At 46.2% G+C, this 21,292-nt stretch overlaps 1 protein-coding gene across 8 annotated transcripts in view; it reads right to left on the minus strand.

Annotated features, from left to right (window-relative positions):
* Positions 1-13,976, minus strand: part of mlph (melanophilin) — a 144,860-nt gene extending 130,884 nt beyond the window's left edge. For all 8 annotated transcript variants that reach the window (XM_033023625.1, XM_033023624.1, XM_033023622.1 and 5 more), the window contains exon 1: positions 13,844-13,976. The gene's annotated coding sequence lies outside the window, so the exon portion shown is untranslated. The remainder of the gene's footprint in view (positions 1-13,843) is intronic.
* Positions 13,977-21,292: the final 7,316 nt, after the last annotated feature.

The following is a 21,292-nucleotide window of genomic DNA, read 5'->3' on the forward strand; positions in this document are numbered from 1 at the left end:
CATATCCCCTGACTCCACTATTTTTAAGAGCCCTATCTAGATCTCTCTTGAAAGCATCCGGAGAACCAGCCTCCACCGCCCTCTGAGGCAGAGAATTCCCCGACTCACAATTCGCTGTGTGAAAAAGTGTTTCCTTATCTCCGTTCTAAATGGCTTACCTGTTATTCTTAAACTGTGGCCCCCGGTTCTGGACTCCCCCAACATCGGGAACACGTTTCCTGCCTCTAGCGTGCCCAAACCCTTAATAATCTTATGTTTCAATAAGATACCCTCTCATCCTTCTAAATTCCAGAGTATACAAGCCCAGCTGCTCCAATCTCTCAGCATATGACAGTCCCGCCATCCCGGGAATTAACCTTGTAAACCTACGCTGCACTCACTCAATAGTAAGAGTTTAGGGGACCTCTTACAATCTTTCTACTTGTTGTATATTGGCAATCTGTAAAGGGGATGTCGAGGATTGAGTTAATGTAGATTGTGATGAACTCAATCCTGGACATCCCCTTTACAGATTGTCAATATACATGAAGTAGAAAGATTGTAAGAGGTGCTGGAGAGATACGGCTGGATCTTATCACACGCATGGTGGCGCAGCGGTAGAGTTGCTGCTACAGCGCCAGAGACCCGGGTTCGATCCAGATCAAGGGTGCTGTCTGTACGGAGTTTGTACGTCATCCCTGTGACCTGCGTGGGTTTTCTCCGGGTCTTCGCTTTCCTCCCACACTCCAAAGACGTCCAGGTTTGCAGGTTAATTGTAAATTGCCCCTAGTGTGTGTAGGATAGTGTTAATGTGCGGGGATCGCTGGTTGGGGCAGACTCGGTGGGTCGAAGGGCCTGTTTCCATGCTGTACCTCTAAACTACACAAAGCTACAACAGACTTCCTTAGTGTATTTCTAAGGTACCATTCCACATACCAACTGTTTAGCTCACTCCACTTACATGTCAAAATGACCCTGTGCTTTACTGGTACAGTATAATCAAAAAATGCAATGTGCTTAGTTTGTGTGCTTGCAAAGTGTTCATTGGATGAAAATGTATGGAATTCGCTGGATAAACACTTGCCCATCCTTTAGGCGTGCACATTAAACATTCCTGAAAATAGATTAGGTGCAAAGGCATGCAAAGGCATGAGTCACTACAGTTTGACACCCTAACCAGCGCAGATATGAAATACACATACGAGGTTGAATCTGTCTTTCCCTCTGTCCCTGTGCGCTTTCACCAACAGTCGGCTTTAGCTCCTCACTGTAGTCTCGAATACAAAAGGTAGTAAAACCGAGAATCAACTGTTTACATTTGTGTCGACCGCAAAGCTTTGTCACGTTTCTCACATGATACTGATCTTTTATCAACACACAAAGTGCTGGAGGAACTCAGCGATTCAGCATCCACAGAGCGAATGGACAGACGGCGTTTCGGGTCAGGACCCTTCTTCAGATTAATTGTAACGGGCGAGGAGAAAGCTACATAAGAGCAATGGGGTCTGGCCAAAGCCTGGCAGGTGATGTGTGGATACGGGTGAGGGGGGTCTGGATTAGCAGATGTGTGGGATAAGTGGCAAAGGCTAGAGATGAAAAGAAGACAAAAGGGTGTCCGATAAGAAGAGAAGAGTTAACTATAAAGCTGTGCGGGAGATATAGGTGTTAAGGGCCTGTCCCACTTGGGCATCATTTGCACGTCATGCATATGGCGCGCAAAGATTTTGTACATCCCAAAATCCTGGGGTGCCGTGCGCGACCACGCGTCACTGCCTACATCACCACGCACCATGCGCGCGTAATGCGCAACATGCGTGCGTAATGCGCACCATGCACACATCACGTGCGCGTCGTGCGTCATGACGCGTAAATGACGCGCAAATTACACCAAAGTAGGACAGGTCCTTAAGGGTACGTGGAATAATGGGTGAAATTGGTGCACACCTGGGTGGGGGAAGCATTGGAAGAGAGGGTGCAGGGAGGACTACTTAGAATGAGAGAAGTCAATGTTCATTCCATTGGATTGTGAGTTACCCAAGCAGAATACAAGGTCTTTTTCCTACAGTTTGCATGTGGCTTCACTCTGGCAGTGGAAGAAGCCAAAGTAAGAAAGGTCGGTATGGGAATGGAAGAGTTAAAATAGTTAGCAACCACGTGACTACACTTCCTCCAACCCTGCCTCTTGCAAGGCACCATCCCTTATTCTCAATCTATCTGTCTCCGCAACATCTGCCCCCAAGATGTGCTCTAAGAAGTTATTCATTCCAATTACTGTGGGTTATGGTGAATATCATGTTGTAGGATATTTTGTTTTGTGCATTTTCTGACTTGTCGTCAAAATTGAGCTCTGGACGCCTGAAATGCTGGGGATGGCCTCTCTCTAGTTACAGAAGAATGGGTCGACTGGGCTTATATTCACTGGAATTTAGAAGGAGGAGAGGAGATCATATAGAAACATATACTGTACAACTCTTAAAGGATTGGACAGGCTAGATGGAGGAAAAATGTTCCCATTGTTGGGGGAATCCAGAACCAGGGGTCACACAGTTTAAGAATAAGGGGTAGGCCATTTAGGACTGAGATGAGTTAAAACGTTTTCACCCAGAGAGTTGTGAATCCGTGGAATTCTCTGCCACAGAAGGCAGTGGAGGCCAATTCACTAGATGTGTTCAAGAGAGAGTTGTGGCAAGGGATATGGGAGGAACAGAATCAAGGGATATAGGGAGAAGGCAGGAATGGGGTACTGATTTTGGATGATCAGCCATGATCATATAGAATGGCAGTGCTGGCTCGAAGAGCTGAATGGCCCATTCCTGCACCTATTTTCCATGTTTCTAAGAACAGGCTTTCTACTCTAGGACATCGGAGATGTTCTCTTTCTTCAGTGGACCTGGTTTCCCCACTGCTGTTGTGGATGGATCCTTGCCTATGTCTCCTCTGGCTTCTGCAGTTCTGTGCTCGTTCCTGTTCCCAGTTCCTTTGGTCCTCACTTTTCACACCACCAGCATCCACATCCCATTGTTACTCTCCGTCACTTCCATCACCTGCAATGTGATCCCTCCACCACCCACCACATCTACCCATCCCCGCCCCTTTCAACTTTCCAAAGGGCCCACTCCATCGGCAACTCCTTGGTTCATTTAACCCTTCCCACCCAACCCGGGTACCTTCCCCAGCAACCACAGGCAGGTGGGACCAGTGGATCTGGGACATGTTGGCTGGTGTGAGCAAGTTGGGCCGAGGGGGCCCGTTTCCACACTGTATCCCTCTATGACACTATATGACGCCCTCTATGGCCCTCTATGCCACCATGCAACACCTGTCCACACACACCTCCACCCTCACCTCCAGCCAGCATCTCCTGCATCTCTTCTAGGTGAGACAGTGGACCACATGCACCTCGTCAAACCTCTTCTACTGTGGCTCAGTGCTCCTGAAATGGCCTCCTTTACACTTGTGAGACCAAGGGTTTCACTGAATGGGGGTGTGAGAGAAGAACAACCGCTTCCATTCCCACACTCACCTCTCTGCCCTCCTCCATTGTCAGTGAGGCCACATAAACTGGAGGGGCAGCACCTAGCCTACTAGCTTGGCTAGCTTACCACCCAGAGGTATGAACATTGAATTCTCCAATTTTACATAGAACCTCCCGCCAACCCCTCTGTTTTAATGTGCCCTCTCCACCCATATCCACCACTCCATCCCATCACCCATATCTGCGACTCAATCCCACTACCTATATCTACAACCAATCCACCCCACCATATCTACCATCCATATCCCTCCCTCTGCTATTCATGTCATTGCCCCAGTGAGGCCACAAGCAAACTGGAAGAACGGTACCTCATATCCTGCTTTAGCCTTGTCACTAACTTCACCCACAGGCCCATCAATCCCCCTCTCCAGACTCCACCTATCCCTTCATAGACACAAAATGCTGGAGTAACTCAGCGGGCCATGCAGAATCTTTGGAGAGAAAAACTGGGTGACGCTTCTGCATCTGCAGTTCCTTCCTATACATACCATGTTTTCATATCTGTTTTGCTGGTGCAAGTAAGAAGTCTGAAGAAGGGGCTCGACCCGAAACGTCACCCATTCCTGTTTATCCAGAGATGCTGCCTGACCCGCTGAGTTACCCCAGCATTTTGTGTCTAACTTCGGTGTAAACCAATATCTGCAGTTCCTTCCTCCACCTATCCCTTGCCAGGCTATGTCCCACTCCACCTCTCTTTTCCAACTGTCTCTTATTCAATCAATCTGACGAAGAATCCCGAGCTTCCTGCATCTAGCCTGTCCAATCCATTAAGAATGTTATATGTTTCTATAAGATCTCCTCTCATCCTTCTACATTCCAGTGAATACAAGCTCAGTTGACCCATTCTTTCATCATATGTCAGTCCCGTCATCCCAGGAATTAACCTGGTGAACCTACGCTGCACTCCCTCAATAGCAATAATGTCCTTCCTCAAATTAGGAGATCAAAATTGCACACAATACTCCAGATACGGTCTCACCAGGGCCCCATACTACTGCAGTAGGACCGCCTTGCTCCTAAACTCAAATCCCTCAGAATGAAGGCCAACATGCCATTAGCTTTCTTCACTGCCGGCTGAACCTGCATGCTTACTTTCAGTGACTGATGTACAAGTACACCCAGGTCTCGTTGCACCTCCCCTTTTCCTAATCTGACACCATTCAGATAATAGCCACAAAAAAACTGGAGTAACTCAGCCGTACAGGCAGTTTTTTTATGTCTATCTTCAGCATCTGCAGTTCCTTCTTACACTATTCATATAATAATCTGCCTTCCTGTTCTTGCCACCAAAGTGGATAACATCACATTCTGCATCTGCCATGCATCTGCCCATACCCAACCTATCCTAGTCACCCTGCAACCTCATAGCATCCTCCTCACAGCTCACAGTGCCACCCAGCTGTGTCATCCACAAACTTGGAGATGTTACATTTAATTCCCTTGTGTAAATCATTAATATATATTGTAAACAACTGGGGTCCCAGCGCCGAGCCTTGCAGCACCCCACTAGTTACTGCCTGTCATTCTGAAAAGGACCCGTTAATTCCTACTCCTTGCTTCCTATCTGCCAACCAGTTCTCTATCCATGTCAATACCCAACCACCAATACCATGTGCTCTAATTTTGCACACTAATCTCTTGCGTGATACCTTGTCAAAGGCTTTTTGGAAGTCCAGATACACCACATCCACCATCATCCATTCTATTTGTTGCACTTGTTATGACATGCGATTTTAACCACCAATTATTGTCACAACCATCCAACACAGTGACATGGAAGAGATTGCAGAACCAGCAAAAGGACAAGATGATAAGGCATGGAAGGCTGCAATTGTAGTTTTCATTGAAGATAGACACAAAAAGCTGGGGTAACTCAACGGATCAGACAGCATCTCTGGAGAGAAGGTGACGTTTCGGGTCGAGACCCTTCTTCAGACTGACAGTCAGGCGAAAGGGAAACAAGAGGTATTGAAGGTGATATAGAACGACAATGAAACTAGTACAATGACTAGGATGGGGGAGGGACAGAGAGAGAGGGGATGCAGGGATTACTTGAAGTTAGAGAAATCAATATACATGCTGAAGATGGACACAAATTGCTTGAGTAACTCAGCGGGACAGGCAGCATCTATGGATAGAAGGAATGGGTGATGTTTCAGGTCGAGACTCATCTTCAAACAATATTCATACCACTGGGGTGTAAGCTGCCCAAGTGAAATACGAGCTGCTGTTCCTCCAATTTGCGTTTGGACTCAATTTGACAATGGAGGAGTCCCAGGAGAGAAAGGTCAGTGTGGGATTGGGAAGGGGAGATCACGTAGAAGGAATGGGTGGTGTCCCGGGGAGACAAGCCATTTGGCACAAATAGCCAAACCTAGTTTATACTCTAATAATAATGCACTTTAATAATTCTCGCTCTGTCTCCATCCCCTCTGTTTTTCCCCTATCCAATACAATATTCAATTTAACATATGCGGGGACTTATGCCACAATATGCTGCTGATGCAGGTAGATATTAGCAGGTCTATCAGTAAGTGAGCAATAGAAGCAACATGCTCAAAGTTGTGCAAGTTACATAATCGCCAAAACAATGCATATTGGTGAGAAACTTTCATTGGCCTTGTGACCATTATAGTCACCAATGCTGTAAAATGTAACTGCAAATAAATAAAAATGCTCAACTTTTCAGTTGAGATCTTTGCACTTTTGTTCTTATTTATGATTATGCTTATGCAGAGTATACTAAATTGTTTTACTGATCTCAGTAGATGTGGCAGTAATGTACCTCCGACCCCTCTAAATCATATGCAAGAACTCTTCCTCAACATTCAGGTCTGAGGAGCAGGAAGAATTTGAAACATGCAGGGCTGCGGAGATGAAAGGGGAATGTGAAATCCCAAGGCAGCCATTTCAGATGGAAATTCTATGACTAGCATATATTGGAATAAAATAGCAGGAGAAAGACACACCATGCTGGAGTAACTCAGCGGGTCAGAGCATCTCTGGAGAAAAGGAATTGGCAATGTTTCATGTCGAGACCCTTCTTCAAAAGGAAATCTGAAGAAGGGTATCGACTCAAAACACCACCCATTCCTTCTCTCCAGAGATGCTGTCTGACCCGCTGAGTTACTCCAGCATTTTGTGTTTACCACCACCCATCACAGCCAGGCTTTGCCCTAAAATGTCACCTATCCATGTGCTGCCTGAGCCGCTGAGTTACTTCAGCACTTGGTATATTTTTTTGTAAACCAACATCTGCAGTTCCTGGTTTCTACCAAGAAAGGAGATGGACTTATTTCATTTGATTTCTCATGGTGTCTAGTAACCTACTGAAAGAATTTTGAGGAATTTATAGGTATGATAAAGGCTTTGTTGCTAAATTGGAGACATGCAATTTAACAATTGGGTGGTAATGTGAGTTGCAGCACCAGAGATCTGCGTTCAATCGTGACTACGGGTGCTGTCTGTCTAGAGTCTGTACGATCTCCCTGTGACCTGCGTGGAAGATCTCCAGAATCTTCAGTTTCCTCCCACACTCTGAAGACGTACAGGTTTGTGGGCTAATTGGCTTAGTATAATTGTAAATTGTCCCTAGTGTGTGTAGGATAGTGTTATTGTGCGGGGATTGCTGGTCGGCACTGACTCGTTGCCTGAAGGGCCTGTTTCCACGCTGTATCTCTAAACGAAACAAAACAATACACAGATAAGCAGAATCGGCTCGAAGGGCCGAATGGCCTCCTCCTGCACCTACTTTCTAATTACCTCTCACGCAGCAGAGGTCATTGACATTGTGCTCTGCTGTGAATTATATGGCAACAGTGAGAATATCAATTATATAGCCATACGAAACACAGTATTTCACACAATGCCATTGAGGATACGGTATCTATCCAATCAATAAAGATTAATGATCAGCTACACACACTGGGAGGGTAGGATTTTAAAACTCTTGTTTGATAATGCAAAGTTGGTCATTGGTAAAGGTAGCACGCCTGATCACAACACACTCTCCACGTATGACACCATACCATATGACAAAGCTAACTGGGAGAGAAAAGCAATAATGGACAAGTTCACAGCAGGCAAATACCGCTGTAGAACATGACCAAGAGCAATGCTGGCTGCACACACATTAAATCAAATGATCTTTAACTCTATATGGTGACTCCGTTAAGCCCCTGTCCCACTTTCCTGAGTTACTCACAAACTCTCCCGATTTTCCCCTTGATTCGAACTCGGGGAATGTCGGGTAATGTCGGTAGCGAGTCCTTAGGAGCCCGATAGAGTCCATAGATGTTTCGTAGCGACTCGTAATGCCACGGTAGGAACTCGGGGCATCAGGTAAGTCGGGACGTATTTTCAACATGTTGAAAAATGTCCACGAGTAAAAAAATAGCCCCGAGTACCTACGAACGGATATTACCGTAATTTCTCCGAGTTTGAATCAAGAGGAAAACTCGGGAGAGTTCGTGAGTAACTCAGGAAAGTGGGACAGGTTTCTTCTTTTTCTTTATTATTTTTGGTTTTTGTCTTCTTACTCTTCTGTAGGCTTTTACTCGTTCACTCCTGGACTGCACTATCTGCTAGTCTCGGGGTTTACACATCACTATTTCTTTCACTCTCTCTCTTTTTCGTTCTTTCTCTCTTGTTCTATTTTTCTCTTGTTAAATTTAAAATAGAAGATGTACATTAAATGTATTTTGTCATATGCCACGGTCTATACTACTGTACACTGCTTCTAATAAAAATACAAATTAAACATTTTTTTTAAAAAATAAGCCTGTACACGTACAAGCATAATGTAGGATTTGTCTCTGCTTTTCTGAGCATGTAACAACTGTAAGATGTGAATAAGGAAGCCTTGAAACCTGCAACAACAAAAAAACACAAAAAAAAAAACACAAAAAAAAAGTGGGATAGGGCCTTTATTATGCTTATTGAATGTCTTTGAAGTTTATTAGAACTGATGTGATATGTTTTATCTAGATCTGATCTATAATTCTAAACTGCCCACTGAACATTTCTCTTTATGATTTGGCCTTATTTATAAGCAAAATATTAAAGTAATAAATCAAACATCTCGCACAGGCCTAACAATACACTTATCTCACATCCCCTCATACATTGTTTCCCTTTTATTCCCCCCTCTTTTCCCTCCCCCTTGTCCCATTCCACTCATATTCTTCCTTCCACCTTTACATTTCACTCTTCCTCACTATCCGGTGAATTGGCCTCCACTGCCTTCTGTGGTACAGATTTCCACAGACTCACAACTCTCTGGGTGAAAAACCCCCCCACACATTCACAACTCTCTGGGTGAAAGTAAGGGGGTGTGGTGGAAGAGATTGAGGTAAGGAGAGACAAGGACCAAGCAGGGCTGGCCACAACTGACCTCAGGTACGGTGGTGCCCTGCTAGGTGCATTGTTAGCGAGGGAAGGTGCAAATAGAAACGACTTAAAAATAGAGAATTCAATATTCATACCATTGGGTTGTAAGCAGGGCCGGATTTAGATGAATAGAGGCCCTAAGCTGTTCCACTTGTGAGGCCCCCTCTGCGTTGGTTTTCAGCGCTGGCGGCGAGGCAGCGACTGGACAGCCATGGCGGCCAAATCTCCCACAATTCAAAGCGAGGGAGAAAGTGCCCAGCGCCGACCAGTTGCCGTTGTAGTGCGCATGCGCAGGGCGGCCGATGATGTGCTGGCCGTGGTTGTGCGCATGTGCAGGGGGGAGGATGTGCAGGCCGCAGCAATGCGCATGTACAAGGCGGCCTGCAGTGCCGGCGGATGAGGAGCGAGCCCGGACACGGATAGCGGGGGGAGATGGAGAGAGAGAGAGAGAGAGAGAGAGAGATAGAGAGGGGGGCCCGCCCAGAGTTGAACGGTAGGTGTCCTGCCTTGGCCGGAGGCCACCCTAGACCTCGAGGCCCTAAGCCTAAGCTTGTCTAGCTTATAGGTAAATCCGGCCCTGGTTGTAAGCCGCCCAAACAAAATATCATGTACTGTTCCTCCAATGTGCCTGTGGCCTCACTCTGGCAATGGTGGAGGGCCAGGACAGAACGGTCAGTGTGGGAATGGGATGGGAGTTGAAATGGTTGGCATCCGGGAGATCCCGTAGCCCTCGGCGGACCAAGCCTAGGTGTTCAGGGAAACGGTCGCCGAGTCTACCTTTGTGCAGGAGCCCACGTTGGGAACACTGGATGCAGTATGTGAGGTTAGAGGAGGTACACGTTAACCTCTGCCTCAACTGAATGGACCGTCGGGGTCCCTGGACAGAGTCGAGGGGGGGAGGTATAGGGGCCAGTGTTGCATCTCAGGCGGATGCAGGGGAAAGTACCTGGGGAGGCAGTGGTTTGGGTGGGAAGGGATGAGTCAACCAGGGAGTTGTGGTAGGGCTGGTCCCTGTGCAAGGTGGAAAGGGGTGGAGATGGAAAGATGTGTTTATTGGTGGGACACCGTAGGAGTGATGGAAATATTGGAGGAAGATAAGGTCAACATAAGGGACAAATTCCCGACAGCAATTCGTTGACCGACTCGGCCGTGGCTGGGTGAATGAGGAGTTGGCCCGGGTGCTGGACTGCACACAAAGCCCAGCCGGCGGGCCAGGGGATGGAGGCTGGTAGGTGAACAGTGAGGACCAGGGGAATTCCATCCTTATTGCATCTGGGCGACAGGGGAGAGAGAGCAGAACTACGGGACACAGAGGAGACATGTGTGAGAAGGGTTGCCAACTGTCCCGTATTAGCCAGGACATCCCGTATATTGGGCGAAATTGGTTTGTCCCGTATGGGACTGCCCTTGTCCCGTATTTGACTGCTACTACTCGGGTCGAGGGGACTGTTGGGTCAGAGCGCCGCGTCCGGCCCCGCCTCACCTGTCCCGACGTAGTGCAGCCCATGGAGTGCAGTAGCAGCAGCACCTCACCCGTGGCCCCGTCAGTCGGCAGCCCGGCCAGCTGTCCGACCTTCGGACCTTCGCTTACCGCCGACACCACCACCCCTCCTTCTCATGGCCGATCATCGGTTCGTGAGTTGGATGGGGTGCCGGACTTCGCGTGCAACGTCACGCGGGCCAAAACTCCTTAACTGGCCCGCCGGCTGGGCTTTATGTGCAGTCCAGCACCTGGGCCAACTCATCATTCACCCAGCCACGGCCGAGTCGGTCAACGAATTGCCGTCGGGAATTTGTCCCTTATTTTAACCATCTGTCCCTTATTTAGTAGTGAGAAAGTTGACAACCCTATGTGTGAGGGCCCCATTTATAACAGAAGGGGATAACCGATATTCTCTGAAGAATGAGGATATGTCAAATGTCCTAATATGGAACACCTCATCTTGGGAGCAGATGCGGCAGAGACCAAGGAATTGAGAGTAGGGAATAGCATCTGTGCAGGAGGCAGGGTGGGAAGAAGTGTAGTCCAGGTAACTGTGGGAATCGGTCAGTTTGCAATAGATGTCTGTCGATAATCTGTCTCCTGTGATGGAAATAGAGAGATCGAGAAAGGGGAGAGAGGTGTCCTAGATAATCCAGGTGAATTTGTGTGCAGGGTGAAGTTGATATAGTCCATGTGTTCTGAATGGGGGCAGGATGTAGTCCTGATGTAGTCATCGATGCAGCAGAGATAGAGTTCAGGGATAGGGCCAGTGTACGCCTGGAACAGGGATTGTTCGACGAACCCACCAAAAAGGCAGGCATAGCTGGGGCCCATGCGAGTGCCCACGGCTACACCTTTGATTTGGAGGAAGTGGGAGGAATCAAAGGAAAATATATTAATGGTGAGGACAAGTTGGTTGGTTTTTTGTTTGTTGGAAGTATTCGGCTTGGCCCATTGTCAAAGTGATTTGGAGAGTAGGTCAAATCAAATCAGCTTCAAACATGCAGCCATTCATTCATATCGCCAAATTAAGTTCCGGTAAATGAAAATAAATATTTAGTAATTTCTTGAAAACAGCAAGAACAAAACAAAAACATCCACGTAGATTAAGCTCCTGCTTAACTTACTTATCTCAGACCAGAAAAACCAAGGAAACTCTTTTTTCAAGCATTTTCACGTGTTCTGAACTCATGATAGACAAACAGGTTAAGGCATGCGGAAAAATCACACATACAGCCCACTCTTATTCCACGATCCAACCTCAGAACTATAATGAGGTTCTATTTCCAAAATACTTCAGCAGTTGCGAAATACTTTGTGATGTCCTGATCTTGTGAATAGTGCTGTAAATACCCATAGCTTGCTTGTGCTTTTTATTTATTTATTTTTTTTTAAAGTGGGTGCCTGCTAGACATTCAAAGCAAATTTAAATTCTATCTAATAGGAAGTTTTATTTATTTTTTTATCAATTAGTGCATACCACTGAATTTACAACATTCAAATCCAATCCCTCTAATCTTACTCGCGAAAATACATATACTGGAATCTTGGACAAAAATCAAAGTGCTGGAGGAACTCAGCAGATCAGGCATCATCCGTGGAGGGAAATAGACAGGCGATGTTTCAGGTTGGGACCCTTCTTAAGATTGGTTGAGTAGGTGGGGAGAAAGCTCGAAAAGATGGGTTGCAGTGGGACAATGTCTTGCAAATGATTAGTTGGATACAGCTGAGAGGATGTGGGGGGGGGGGGGTGGGGGGGTGAATGGTACAAGGGTGGAGTAAGTGACAAAGGCTGGAGGTGAAATGGAGACATAAAATACATCTGATAAGGAGCGAATAGGAGGAGTGGAGGGTGAGAAATATACCTGTAGAATGAATTTTAAATATACCTGCTTATATTTTAACCTATGTTTAATTTTGTTAATATAATAAATTCTTGCTAATATTCTAACGTTCAAGTTTGCACGCTCAGTTGAACACAGCATGACACATAAATAGGTCAATATTTGAGGCCTTGGTTGTCATGGAATTTATCTTTCAGTAATAGGCATGAATTGTTAGACTGCACTCATATTAAGCATTATTAAGGTTCTCTCATTATTGTTTTTGCACTCCAAAGAAATTATTTTGCACTCCAAAGAAATTATTTTGCACTCCAACTTCAACCCCTAGTTTAGTTTAGAGATACAGCACAGAAACAGGCCCTTTGGCCCACCAATTAACCTGCAAACCTGCACTTCTTTGTAATGTGGGAGGAAACCGAAGACCTCTGAGAAAACCCGTGCAGGTCACAGGGAGAACAGGAGGGCATCTACTACACACGGTGCCTCAGGAAGGCCGTCAGCATCCACAAAGACTCCTCACACCCTTGTAATGGACTGTTCGAACTCCTACCTTCTGGCAGACGTTGCAAGGCTTTCTACACCAGCACCTCCAGACTCAGGAACAGCTTCATCCCCAGAGCTATAGCTGCTCTGAACCGGCCCTGCTGAGTGCCCCCCACCCCCAGGAACTGTCTTCCTCGGATGGTCACGTCGCACATCGACCCGGCACACACACACTTGCACTTTAGACTGTTTTACTGTTCTTTTTATAAATCATGTTTCTTGGGGTATCTAAATCTAAATTTTATCAGTTGTTTAAGTTGTGACATCGGATGGAAGTTGCATACCAAATCTTGTTGCACATGTGTGCAATGACAATAAAATATATTATTATTATTAATATTACAAACTCCGTACAGACAGCACCCGTGGTCAGGATCGAACCCGTGTCTCCGGCGCTGCGTTCGCTGCAAGTCTGCAACTCTACCGCTGCGCCACCGTGACCGCCCTGTGATCCATATTGGATTGCTGGCAGATTGTAGCGTAATAATTCCAGGTAAAAGTACACTCCAATATTCCAACTAAAGTATAACGTAAATCTATGAAGTTAATTTATCCTCTAAAGTGGCATGGAAGAGCAGGGTGGCCGATCAGCGTTTGAATTACTGTGTAGGAATTGCAGATGCTGGTTTACACCAAAGATAGACACAGAACATACTGGAGTAACTCCAGCATTTTGTGTCAAGCATTTGAATTAATATCAATCATTTTGACAATTGGTAAATATTCAGATTTCTGATTGCACAACTATCTAAATGCCATACAATAATGCTACTGTATACTTGTAATTCTGCAGTGATTTGTTCCTAAAACTACACCACACTTTTAGATACAAATTGCTGGAGTAATTCAGCTGGACTGGCAGCAGCAGAACTCCACCGGTCCCACTGAGTTACTCCAGCATTTTGTGTCGAGCTTCGGTGTAAACCAGCATCTGCAGTTCCCTTCCAACACAGCACACCTTTTACAACCGCGCACTTCGGGTTCATTTTCAAAGCAAGATTTAGTGGCTCCAACATCTTCTGTCAGTAGCGCCAAGCCTCAATAATTCAGTTCAACAATGTCATACGTTACCAGAGTTATAGGTTGAAATCAACAGGTCGCTTTCAGGTGCGAGGTGGGAATTTCCTTGCAGATTCAGGTGAGCTGGAGCTGGAGCTGGAGCTGGAGCTGGAGCTGGAGCTGGAGCTGAGCTGAGGGGTGGACGCGTCGCTGTTCAACTGCGCTCCAGCGGTGGAATTACTCGCGTTTACTCCCCTCCCGCTCTGAGCAAACACCGATGAATACGGATCTTTATCAGGGTCACGGCCTCTCCACAATCGCCAGGCCAGAATGATCACAAGCAGCTGATGGAATTAGCACATGATGTTGCAGGAGTTGCCTGTGTCTTGGAGTGAACAAAGCGTGTTGAAAAGAACTGCAGATGCAGGTTTAAACCGAAGATACACACAATATGCTGGAATAACTCAGCGGGACAGGCAGCATCTCTGGAGTGAAGGAATGGGTGATATTTCGGGTCGAGACCCCTCTTCAGACTGAGAGTCAGGAGAAAGGGAAACGAGAGATGTAGACGGTGATATAGAGAGGTATAGAACATCTGTGGAACTCTCTGCCACAGTTTGTTGGCTATATTTAAGAGGGAGTTAGATGTGGCCCTTGTGGCTAAAGGGATCATGGGGTATGGAGAGAAGGCAGGTACAGGATACTGAGTTGGATGATCAGCCATGATCATATTGAATGGCGGTGCAGGCTCGAAGGGCCGAATGGCCTACTCCTGCACCTATTTTCTATGTTTCTATGTATGAAATATCTGCAAACAAGGAACGATGATAATTGATAAAGGAAACAGGTCTTTGTTAGCTGTTTGCTAGGTGAGAACATGAAGCTGGTGCGACTTGGGTGGGGGAGGGATGCAGAGAGAGGGGATTCAAGGGTTTCTTGAAGTTAGAGAAATCGGTATTCATACCCCTGGATTTACATGGGTCTGTACAGGTTCCAAGTGGCTGTTTTAATTTCACACCCCGAGTTGTCTCAGAACTGATAGCTTCATGCACATCGGGGTCGCTCAGAATTGTGGAAGTTTACTCATTACTGTAGCACCTAAATAATACAACATGGAGGAGTGCGCCACAACAAACTGGCCCTTCGGCCCACAAAGCCCTTACCGAACATGTTGCCATGATAGAAACATAGAAAATAGGTGCAGGAGGAGGCCATTTGGCCCTTCCAGCCCGCACCGCCATTCATTGTGATCATGGCTGATCATCCCCAATCAATAACCCGTGCCTGCCTTCTCCCCATATTCCTTGATTCCACTAGCCCCTAGAGCTCTATCTAACTCTCTCTTAAATCCATCCAGTGACTTGGCCTCCACTGCCTTCAGTGGCAGGGAATTCCACAAATTCACAACTCTCTAAGTTTTTTCTCACCTCAGTCTTAAATGGCCTCCCCTTTATTCTAAGACTGTGGCCCCTGGTTCTGGACTCGCACAACATTGGGACCATTTTTCCTGCATCTAGCTTGTCCAGTCCTTTTATAATTTTATATGTTTCTATAAGAATCCCCCTCATCCTTCTAAACTCCAGTGAATACAAGCCTAGTCTTTTCAATCTTTCCTCATATGACAGTCCCGCCATCCCAGGGATCAATCTCGTGAACCTACGCTGCACTGCCTCAATCACAAGGATGTCCTTCCTCAAATTAGGAGACCAAAACTGTACACAATACTCCAGATCTGGTCTTACCAGAGCTCTAGACAACTGCAGAAGAACCTCTTTACTCCGATACTGAAATCCTCTTGTTATGAAGGCTAACATTTCATTAGCTTTCTTCACTGCCTGCTGTACCTGCATGCCAACTTTCAGTGACTGGTGTACAAGGAAACCCAGGTCTCTCTGTACCTCTCCCTTACCTAACCTAACCCCATTGAAATCATCACTTATTTACAGTACCTGGTGATAGCCCATATACCTCCATTCACTGCATATCCATATACCTATCCAAAAGTCTTTTGAATGCCACTTCAAACACCATTCCCGGCAGCACGTTCACGGCACTTACCAATCTCTGTAAAACAATTGGTCTGCACATTTCCGTTAAACCTTACCCTTCTCAGCTTAAAGCTATGGCCTCTAGCATTTGATGTTTCCATCCAGGGAAAAGGATTCTGACTGTCACCCCCATCTAAGCCAATGCCTATCTATGTCATGTTCTTTCAGTTTAATTTAGTCTAGTTTAAAGATACAGTGTAGAAACAGGCCCTACGTCCCACCGAGTCCACACCGACCAGCGATCTCCGCACAGTAGCACTATCCTGCACACACTAGGGACAATATATAATCTTTACCGAAGCCAATTAACTTTAAACCTGTACATCTTTGGAGTTTGGGAGGAGACTGGGAAAACCCACCTGGAGAACGTGCAGACTCCGTACAGACAGCATTTCAGGATCGAACCCGGGTCTCTGGCGCTGTGAAGCAGCAAATCTCCCGCTGCGCCACCGTGCCGCCCAGCTTTCATTTGATAAACTCTCTGGCCATGACAGTCCTGTCAGGTGAGACAGAGGTTCACTTGCACCTCTTCCAACCTCATCTACTGTACCTGCTGTTCCAGGTGTGGACTCCAGCAGATCGGTGAGACCAAGTGCACACTGGGCAATCATTTTGCTGAACACTTTAGTTCAGTCCGCCTTGGCCTACACGATCTCCCGGTTGCTAAACACTGTCCATTGTCAGAGGGAGGTCAAATGCAAATTGGAGGAACAGCACCTCATATTTTGCTTGGGCGGCTTACATCCCAGCGGTATAATCTGTTATATCTCAAACTTCAATTAACCCTTGCATCCCCTCTCTCCCTGTTCCTCCACAACCCTAGTCATTGTACTAGTTTCACTATAGTCCTGTTGTGTTAAACTGTCTACATAGCTCATTATCACCTAGCCCACAGCTAACAATGGACCTTTGTTACTTGATCATTGTTATTTTTGGCATATCTTTCATTCATTTGTTCTGTATCTCACTATATCACCGTCTATGTCTCTCGTTTCCCTTTCCCCTGACTAAGTCTGAACAAGGGTCTCAACCAGAAACGTCACTTCCTTTTCTCCAGAGATGCTGCCTGACCCGCTGAGTTACTCCAGCTTTTTGTGTCTATCTCTGATATTCAATGGCAGCACGGTGTCGTCGTGGTAGAGCTACTGCCTTACAGCACCAAAGACCTGGATTCGATCCTGACTACGAGTGCTTGTCTGTACGGAGTTTGTACGTTCTCGCCGCGACTTGCGTGCGGTTTCTCCAAGATCTTTGGTTTCTTCCCACACTCCAAAGACGTACAGGCTTGTAGGTTAATGGCTAGGTTATCAATGTCAAATTATCCCTAGTGTGTGTAGGGTAGTGTTAATGTGCGGGGATCGCTGGTCGGTGCGAACTCGGTGGGCCGAAGGGCCTGTTACCACGTTGTATTTCTAAATTAAACTAAACTAAACTATAGACATGTCTGAAGAAGCGGTCTCGACCCAAATTGTCACACATTCCTTCTCCCCAGAGATGCTGCCTATCCCCGCTGAGTTACTCCAGCTTTTTGTGTCTATCTTTGGTTTAAACCAGCATCTGCAGTTCCTTCCAAAACCAAACAATAAATGAGAAAAAAGCTCCTCTAACTAAAAATTTGGAAGGCGGAACTCATCCATTGAATCCCCTTTATAAATGTTTCTTCTTGCCTCGAACATTGCATTTATTCATTGGGTTTGGGTGTGGCATGCAAGGCCAACATTTATTGCTCATCCAAGATTCTCTGTGAGAAGGTGGTGGGGGAGATGTTAAACTGAGCTGTTGTTATTCATTCGAAAGAGGAAGAAAGATTCGAAGGGGAGTAAGGGGCGATCGAGGCTGACAAGGGAAGTCAGGGACAGTATAAAAATAAATGAGAAGAGGTATAACATCGCAAAGATGAGCGGGAAGCAAGAGGATTTGCGTAACGTTTAAAGAGCAACTGAAGACAACTAAAAAGGCAATACGGGGACAAAAGATGAGATGAAGGTAAGCTAGCCAAGAATATAAAGGAGGATAGTAAAAGCTTCTTCAGGTATGTGAAGAGGAAAAAAATAGTTAAGACTAAAGTTGGACGCGAAGACTGAAAAAGGTGAATTTATTATGGGGAACAAGGAAATGGCAGATGAGTTGAACAGGTACTTTGGATCCGTCTTCACTAAGGAGGACACAAACAATCTTCCTGCTGTACTAGTGGCCAGAGGATCTGGGGTGACGGAGGAACTGAAGGAAATCTACATTAGGCAGAAAATGGTGTTGGGTAGACTGATGAGACTGAAGGCTGATAAATCCCTAGGGACTGATGGTCTGCATCCCACGGTACTTAAGGAAGTGGCGCTGGAAATCGTGGATGCATTGGTGTTCATTTTCCAATTTTCTATAGATTCAGGATCAGTTCCTGTGGATTGGAGGGTAGCTAATGTTATCCCACTTTTTAAGAAAGGCTGGAGAGGGAAAACAGGGAATTATAGACCAGTTAGCCTGACATCGGTGGTGGGGAAGATGCTGGAGTCAATCATAAAAGATGAAATAGCGGCACATTTGGATAGCAGTAACAGGATCGGTCCAAGTCAGCATGGATTTACGAAGGGGAAATCATGCTTGACTAATCTTCTGGAATTTTTTGTGGATGTTACTAGGAAAATAGACAAGGGAGAGCCAGTGGATGTAATGTACCTGTACTTTCAGAAAGCATTTGATAATGTCCCACATAGGAGATTAGTGGGCAAAATTAGGGCACATGGTATTGGGGGTAGAGTGCTGACATGGATAGAAAATTGGTTGGCAGACAGGAAACAAAGAGTAGGGGATTAACAGGTCCCTTTCAGAATGGCAGGCAGTGACAAGTGGGGTACCGCAAGGCTCGGTGCTGGGACCGCAGCTATTTACAATATACATTAATGATTTAGATGAAGAGATTAAAAATAACATTAGCAAATTTGCAGATGACACAAAGCTGGGTGGCAGCGTGAACTGTGAGGAGGATGCTATGAGCATGCAGGGTGACTTGGACAGGTTGGGTGAGTGGGCAGATGCATGACAGATGAAGTTTAATGTGGATAAATGTGGGGTTATCCACTTTGGTACCAAAAACAGGAAGGCAGATTATTATGTAAATGGCGTCAAGTTTGGAAAAGGGGAAGTACAACGGGATCTTGTTCATCAGTCAATCAGAATAGTACTTTATTTGCCAAGTATGTTTTGCAACATACGAGGAATTTCATTTGAAAGTCAGTCATACAAATAAAAGCAACAGAACACACAAAACACATTTTAACATAAACATCCACCACAGTGACTCCTCCACATTCCTCACTGTGATGGAAGGCAGAAATAAAGTTCAAGTCTCTTCCCTTAGTTATCCCGCGGTCGGGGGCCTCGAGCTCTCCGTTGATGGGACGATCTTGACTCCCGTAGGCGGCGGCGGCTGGGCCCTCCGCATCGGGGCGATCAGCTCCTGCATCGGGGAGATGTCAGCTCCCTCGCGCCAGCGATTGGACCCCACGTTGGGGCTGGTCGAACCTTCCGTGACGTTGGAGCTTCTGACTCTGCCTCTCCCGAGACTGCGAGCTCCCGATGTAAAGTCCGCAGGCCGCGGTTGGAGCGATCCCAGGCAAGGGATCAGCTCCGATGTTAAGTCCGCACCCCTCGGTGTGGCTCACGACAGTCTGAGGAGGCCTCCAGCTCCATCAATGGAATGCCGCAGAGCGCCCGGAGAATGCGATGCCAAATCAATCGCATTTCCGGCAAGGTAAGCAAAGAAAGAAAGCATGCAGGTACAGCAGGCAGTGAAGAAAGCAAATGGAATTTGGCCTTCATAACAAGAGGAGTTGAGTATAGGAGCAAAGAGGTCCTTCTGCAGTTCTACAGGGCCCTAGTGAGACCACACCTGGAGTATTGTGTGCAGTTTTGGTCCCCTAATTTGAGGAAGGACATTCTTGCTATTGAGGGAGTGCAGCGTAGGTTTACAAGGTTAATTCCCGGGATGGCGGGACTGTCATTATGCTGAGAGAATGGAGCAGCTGGGCTTGTACACTCTGGAATTTAGAAGGATGAGAGACGTTCTTATTGAAACATATAAGATTATTAAGGGTTTGGACACGCTAGAGGCAGGAAGCATGTTCCCGCTGTTGGGGGAGTCCAGAACCAGGGGCCACAGTTTAAGAATAAGGGGTAAGACATTTAGAACGGAGATGAGGAAACACTTTTTCACACAGAGAGTTGTGACTGTGTGGAATTCTCTGCCTCAGAGGGCAGTGGAGGCCGGTTCTCAGGATACTTTCAAGAGAGAGATAGATAAATCTCTTAAAGATAGCGGAGTCAGGGGATATGGGGAGAAGCAGGAACGGGGTACTGATTGTGGATGATCAGCCATGATCTCATTGAATGGCGGTGCTGGCTCGAAGGGCCGAATGGCCTACTCCTGCACCTATTGTCATTGTCTATGATGTCCCCGTTTGGGTTAGAGTGCTCAGTGGGATAGGGAGCTCTCGGAGTTGGGGGCGGGGTGGAGGAAGGAACAGCAACGCCCACATTACGATGCTGTGATGTTATTTCCATTTTAAAATCTCCATCTATGGGAAACAGAGCGAGGCTGTCGAAATGTAGAAACACAGAACTGCAGATGCTGGTTTAATACACAGAAGGACCCAAAGTACTGAGGTAACTCAGCGGGTCAGGCAGCATCTCTGGAGAACATGGATAGGTGACCCTTTGGGTCAAGACTCTTCTTCAGACTGATAGTACGTGGGGAATCAAGAAACAGAGGTTTTCGATGAGCGGTGTAAGATTTAATAGTAAGATTAAACGAGAACTTACCAGTTTGAAGTTTGATCTGTATTTTATGAGGAGTTACGATGAGGGATTACGTGAAGAAGCCCGCCAGGACGCATGCGTGTCATTCTTCAAAGCAGCGGTGTGAAATCACAGATAACTAATGACTAAACATAGTAAGATTAGAGAAGAGGTACCAGTTAAGTATATGATCAGGGTGGGAGCGGAGGGCACGTAATCCCTCATCGTAACTCCTCATAAAATACAGATCAAACTTCAAACTGGTAAGTTCTCGTTTAATCTTACTATTTTACTTCGGAGTCACGTGAGTGACTACGTGAAGATTTTAAAGCTCTGTGATTTCATGCCGTGGAACGAGTCCATGCATCACGTCTGCCTTGACTGTGAGAGGAATTGTGTTAACATAATTTGGACATGAATTCGACATTGAAATCATAAAAATGTTTAACACAAGTTTATAACCCCTTTTTATGGGTTTAAATTAATTTACAGAACTTAAATTGTTTCTGCAATCGTTCCAGGTTTCATTACTGGTTTATTACAAATAATTGGAATGCTTCCCCTCCAGACCATCCTGCTGCCTTGAGGATTTGGTCCATTGGTACATCCAACTGTATGCTGCCGATGTAGCTGCAGCCCTGGTGGAAAGAGATTTAAAAAAATTTAGTATCCACCCCAGCCT

Source organism: Amblyraja radiata, chromosome 7 (assembly GCF_010909765.2).
Source record: "Amblyraja radiata isolate CabotCenter1 chromosome 7, sAmbRad1.1.pri, whole genome shotgun sequence".
NCBI classification, from domain to species: Eukaryota; Metazoa; Chordata; class Chondrichthyes; order Rajiformes; family Rajidae; genus Amblyraja; species Amblyraja radiata.